Here is a 6,657-nt window from a genome sequence, read left to right as displayed (position 1 = left end):
CCAAGTGAACTGAACGGAGACGCAGCTTTGTAGTCTTCATGCATGAATATTTAAATGAGCTGTTACAAAGTCTAGTTTTGCCACCATGTCTTGTTTGTTCCTCCTCCTTTCCCCCTCTTCCTTCTATAAGTCACCTCCTTCTTTCCTCATATCTTGCCTTCCTCTTTATATTTTTTCCTCAACCTGTATCATTTTGCTCACTATTTTCTCTTTCTTCACGTTTTGTGGCCTCCTCTCTCTCATATTCTATCCCTCCATTCTTTCAATTTAACCTCTGCCATGAGCTGCTCCTTTCTATCTCTTAAATTATCCCACCTTTAACTCTTTCCTGTATTTCCACACACAATAATAAAACTTGTGCATTACACCAAACTGACCTTTTTCTTCTGTTCAACGAGAAAAACAAGAAAATAGGCAAGATTGGGTGTTATGGCGGTGGAGATGATTAAAAATCAATCACTGAAATCATAATCAGGGCTTTGTAAAAGAAATTAAAATAAAATAAAAAAATAGAAATGCAAAATGAATTGCAAGGAAATAACAAAAGTGAGAAAAAATGAAATGGTAGACACAAAAACAGCACTCTGAACACAACCAAGGTAATTTCACATCTCACAGACATTTCTGTAAGATGTGAAATTATATGTTTTTGAAAGGGATTTAAAAACACTCTTGCCACTTCCAGCTCCACATCTCTATTGTCCTCCTCCTCCATTGGGCTTCTACATTTAATTTCTGCAGACATCACCTCAGTGATAAGTCACCAAATTACTGCCCATTTTGCATTTTAAGCCACATTAAAATGAATGACCTTGGACTGTTCCTCGCTACTGCACTGAAGTGAACAAAAACATCAAAAACGTCTAAAAAATGACTAGACCTGCCATTGTTGTGCACAGCAATGCTCAAATTCAGAGAAATCCACTCCAAGTTTACTCAAGGTAACAGTGCATTACATGTGGTGCCTGTTCACAAACAAAGACTAAAGGTAACACAAATGAAACTTTAAAACATCAGACAGTGTGTCCGACCACCAGATGTATATATGTTTTGCTTTACTTGCACTAGTGTTTATCTGCCCTAAACAGCCTCATTACTTAACTGTACATAAGCTAGTGAGAAAGAGCACACAGCGAGGGTGTATGTGTGTCTTTAAGTTCAGGTCAACTCTCAGTGAACTCAGCACGCACCGAAGATTCATGATAGAACAGTAGATTTCCCCTCCAGCTCCCGTCAGCAGTCAACATACAGTATAAACACCCAACAGTGGAGGTCACTGCTGCAGTCAGGTTGATAAACAGGAGAGAATATAAACCACTTTTAAACCAAACTCTCAAACAATAATCTCTGAGCTCTCCTTCCAACAGCTCCGGATCAGAACAGAATCCAATGTGACTAATTTATGTTGTTTTGTTTTGACATAGAGCCCTCTAGCAGAAGAAATTGCATATTATGCCCATAAAGGTGCTTTTTGTGAGAAAAGACGATTTTCGAGTCTCATTCCCAACTTGTGAACCGGGTTTAATGGATTGGGAATGAGACTCAAAAAACAACTTTTCTTAAAAATATCACCTTGAAAAGATTTAAAAAGTAACCTTCATGACATTGTCACTGGCCTCCATGAACAACTCTCAACAGAGATGATAAGAAAGAGAGATGGCTAACTGCATAGCTTGTACCATCATCAGCCCAGGAAAGATTATTTAATTGATCAATGCTTAAAAACAGGTTTTAACGCCTTCTGAACTATCATCCGCTGCTTTCTACTGTTCCCTGTTTTCCGGCAGCCAGGAAGGATTTGGTGACAATTATTGGTTCTTACAATCAAAGCCAGGTGTGCTGTCACCTCCCTTCGCCTCCTGTCCCGTCCTGTCTGTTTGAGGATAGAAGAGGAGAAGGGGAGGAAGAGGAGGTGTCAGTGAGGGGCCAGCAGGGAGTTAGGCTATCGATCCACGTCAGGTGAAGATGACCTAAAGACAACTCCGCTGGGAGAACCCTTCAACCCTTCCACTAACTATCTCCCTCTCTCTTTTCTATTTCCTGCTGCTTTGTGCTTCAGCTGTCTCTGCTGAGCAAGTATTTAAATTCAAGGTGCTTCGGAAATAAAACTGACATTGACAAAGTGACAGTATATAATTTAACGTCTGACATTTTGCTCTGTATGTAACAAATGAGACACTTTGAATGAGAAATTTAAAGAATCACCACTTTACTCAAGAGACATGTGTCTTCTTTTCATTGTAAACACCATCATACCCTTTGTCTCTCATTCCCACGTTTCTCCCACTCACCGTCATGTATTTCGGATATTTTAAATCCATATACAACATCAACTCTTCTCAGATCTGTGGACTAACATCAGTTAAATGTTCTGTGGTCGAGGCTCAAAACGAAGCTGTGCTTTTTACAGTTTTAGCTCCAGCATCATGAAGCCTCCCCCTCAGGTCAACTGAGTCGGCACTTCATTTTAAAACTATTTCAATAGATGTTCATATTCATAATGTGCTGCTGAATTACTCCCATTCGTTCTGTATTGTTTTATTTTGCTGCCATTGAGATTTTGTGGTTTTGTCTCTGGTCAGTTGCTTTGCCATGGCTTATCTCGAGTGGATAACAAAGCTTACTCAGACGATTACTCTTCCTCTCTCACACACTGTTTGAGAAATCACACACACACTGTTCAACTCCTGACTTGCAGCCTGGAGAGAGTCTCTGGCAGGCGGTGTGATAGATGTGTACCTTTAATCTCCAAAGCCACCTGGAGGAGACAGACGATCGGAGGGTTTCTTCTCTCTGTCTTTCTGTGTTATTCTGTCCTTGCTCCCATTCCGTCTTTGTCCTTTTCCTTTCCAAAATAAAATGTTTTGTGGTACCATTACATGCTGTGTTGGTCTCGCTCCTGAAACATCATAGATAATGTTGCTCCTGGGCTGTAATTTCTACTGACCAATCACATTGTTTTCGTAAAAATCATTGCATAGTGACTCGGGGACAAAGACCGGGAAACTGCAAAACTGAGCCGGAGGTACATAGCCTTTTTTTTTTTTTTACTTAAGACATATGTTTCCAAGAAGCACAAGAGAACAAATACCAGTGGAAACATTCGAGGTGTTGAAGGGTCAGAGTCACAGTTCAGAGACAAAAGATCGTATCAACTCACAGGGAGAAGCTAGAATGATGTTTTGACAAAAGGACCTGCTGTACAGAGAGAGAAGTGGCGCTGATGTTTAAGTCCCAGATAAGAGTGCAGTGGAGAGAGAGATTAAGATGGAACAGGTAGAGATCGTATGAAAGTCTTACTTTAAGCCAGGAGATTTCAGTCTCTGATGGAAAATGTGGAGTTTAGCCATGAGAGTGTGAGTCTAACAAGATGTAACATCAGTAATTCTGGGCCTCATTACCTCTGTAGAAGTTCTTCTTCTTAGAATTAAACTTGACTTCTCTCTGATTTTAGGAAAATGACTGCTACCATACAACGATTTAAAGTCCAACTTGCCTCCATCGTTTTGGTACACAATAACATTTTGACAGATTATCAGGAGTTGTTTGTTCTGGCATGTATATATATATATTTTTTTTTTAACCACAGATTGTTGTTTTTTGAAGCTCATTAGCACCCACGCAGGTGTTTTCACTTGATTAGCTTCATTAGTCCTCTCCCAGACTGTGTGGGCGTGTACAAATTGCTCCTTCTTTCTCCTGTTGGTGGCAGGAAAACATATCACTTATCGTTCTTATTAGCATGGAAATAAGTGACATGAGGTCAATCACATCATGGCTCAATCCAGCTTGAACCCAAATACAGAGCTAAAACTTTGTTTTCGTCCAAGACTCTGAAATGATCCAACCAGTCTCCTAACTGCGAGTGCATCCCAGGGCACTTATTTGATATTTCCTCACCCATGAACTGAGATTTGTTTTGTTCTGCCATCTTGCAGGTCATGCCAAAACTCTTATTTCTAATCTGTTTGTCATGGCGGTGGATACACAAGAGCAGCCTTCACGGAAGACTTGATGTATAAATACTCCACCCCAACATGTGGCAAATGTGCCTTCATAAGGCCCTTTGGCAGAAGGAGATGCACTCTTAAAGGGTCACTCCGTGCATCCTCGGTGGGAGGGATGAGGAAGCAAGGAAATGAGGCAAGTAAGGAAAACATCCACGAAACAGATGTTGGATGTTGCCGACTGTCTTTGTCACCAAAGTAACTGACCTTCACCACCAGCAGCCTGGATTTCCAAAATAACGACTCCCACGTTACCTTCGTATATGAAAGAATATAATATTTATTGACCCTTCTGGTTTGAAACAGCCCACCCAGAAAGGGAAGAAACCAAAACTGCATCACCATCGTTTTCTGAGCTCCACTTCAGTTTCCAAGACAAACTTCTCTTACTTAGACTTGAGTAGTACTGAACTCCAGCAGCACCACTGTGTTTACCTCAAAAAAAAATATTTTCCCACTCTTCACTCCCCCGCTCGCTACTGTACAAAGCTGCGGAAAGTGACTCACTCTTTTACATAAAAACCCTGGATGAAGCTGTCATTATGGGGCAATTATTTTGGAGAAAAGTTACCGTAAGAAAGGCATTGATTCTTTCAGGAGCACCTCCCACCTCCTGCTGTCACACAGCTGGACAGCTGCTCTTTCTTTCTTTCTTTCTTCTGCAGCCTTTTGATTGCAGCTCTCTGCTGCGTGGGGAAAATGGAAGGAAATTATCCTGAATAAGGTGAAATTGAGACGCATATGCTGTATAATCACTATTCAATCATGCAATCATGTCCAAAGGTACTAATTGGTGGCCCGCTGCCCTTGATTTAATACAGAGAGTTGCATGTATGTGTGTGTGTGTGTGTGTGTGTGTGTGTGTGTGTGTGTGTGTGTGCGCGTGCACTCAACATCATCTCGACTCGATCATATTCAAATGTGTTATACATGTGAATATGATAACACAGCTTGATCCGGGGATGTAGTGGTGGAGACTGGTCTCTTTTAAGGTGTGGGCACAACAGTCTCTGATTTATGATTGTCTGGACCTCCCGAGTTCGATCATCCATTTTATCTCCCTGCGACTGGACATTAGCCAGGAGCGTTAAATCCAAGATGGTTTCAATGACTCTTATCCCGACTCTCTTCCTGTCTTCCCTGGGGCGATCTGCCTGAACAGGTTAGATGATCGAAAAATGACGTTGGCAGTGATCATCTCAAAGTCTGACGCTATTAAAGGAACATTTTGTATCTTTTTACCTTAAGATAGAAGTCATGTTGATGGTTAAGTGTCTTGTAATAAGGCGAAGGGTGTCTCTGTCTCAGCCACTCCACCCTCGATCACTTGTTTCTGCACTATGTAACTTCAGTGAGAGGGTAGATCACAGTGTTACAGACAGGTTTACTTCAACATACATGTTTTCAACACATTACATTGTTGTGCCGTGATGAGTTTTGTTCGTGCATATATATTTTAATTTATACGTAGGAGCCGTGAAAGTCAGTTACTTTGGTAACAAAGACAGTCGGCTACACCCTTTCACCGAGGATGCACGGACAGACCCTCTAAGAGTGCATGTCGTTCCCTCTGAAGCACCATATGAAGGCACATCTGCCAAATGTAGGGGTGGAGTATTTATATGTCAAGTCTTCCGTGAAGGCTGCTCTTGTGTATCCACGGCCATAACCAAAAGATCAGAAATAAGAGCTTCGGGACAGACTGCAAGATGACAAACCAAAATGACTCACGGTTCTAGCAAGGAAATATAAAATAAGTGACCTGGGGTGTGCACACAGTTAGGATCATCTACATTACGGCTGGGATTTGTATTTGCGACAATGATGTTGCACTCAGAAACTGTGGGGGGCCCCAGCTTGCACAAAATGCCAATTTCTACATAATGTTGCTAAATATAATGTTCATTGCTGACTTCTTGTGTGACAAGTTTTCACTGGTGGTTCAATATTTCCTCAGCTGTGTGGATGATTACACACACAGTTCCCCCACCATCTCCCTCTCATACCTTCGTCTCTCATCCACTTCACCTTTCTCAGCATCTCCACATTATAATCATCTTGTCTCCTCTCCTCTTGATGTGATAATTAATATCTGAAGAAACAGGCAAATCCAAGGCTCAGTAGGGTTTTTATATCTGCAGCCAATCAGTAGAAAGCCTCCTGGAAGAAAATCTGTTTAATTTGTTTTTCCTCTGATTTTTCTCCTCATGGAACTGAGAGCTCATCAGAGAGACACAAACATATCATTCATGTTGAGATTATTCGCAGAGCGTTTTTCATACAAATTATGCAACTCGTCACGCTTACAAACTGTTTAAAAGGCATCAAAGATATAGAAACATTAACATAATCAAATACAACCAACAGAATCAATATAAAATGTAGACAGAACAGAAAAACATTACAGAGGTAAAGGTGTGTGTGTGTGTGTGTGTGTGTGTGTGTGTGTGTGACTGTTCCACGTGAAACCGCGCCAGCAGTAACAGCATCAGTGTTTTAATGAGGAACAGGAGGTGATTTTCTGTGTTGTTTAACAGGAAATGAGAATAAGGAGAAAATTAATGAAGATGGAGGAGGATGAGAAAGTGCGCCGAGGAAGAAGTCCATGACTCAGATGAAGGATATTTTCTCTGTTGAGTTTTCACTATTT

The sequence above is a fragment of the Sparus aurata genome, chromosome 15 (assembly GCF_900880675.1).
Source record: "Sparus aurata chromosome 15, fSpaAur1.1, whole genome shotgun sequence".
Taxonomy (NCBI): domain Eukaryota; kingdom Metazoa; phylum Chordata; class Actinopteri; order Spariformes; family Sparidae; genus Sparus; species Sparus aurata.
The sequence above is the reverse complement of the archived record's forward strand: the minus strand, read 5'-3'. Positions refer to the sequence as shown.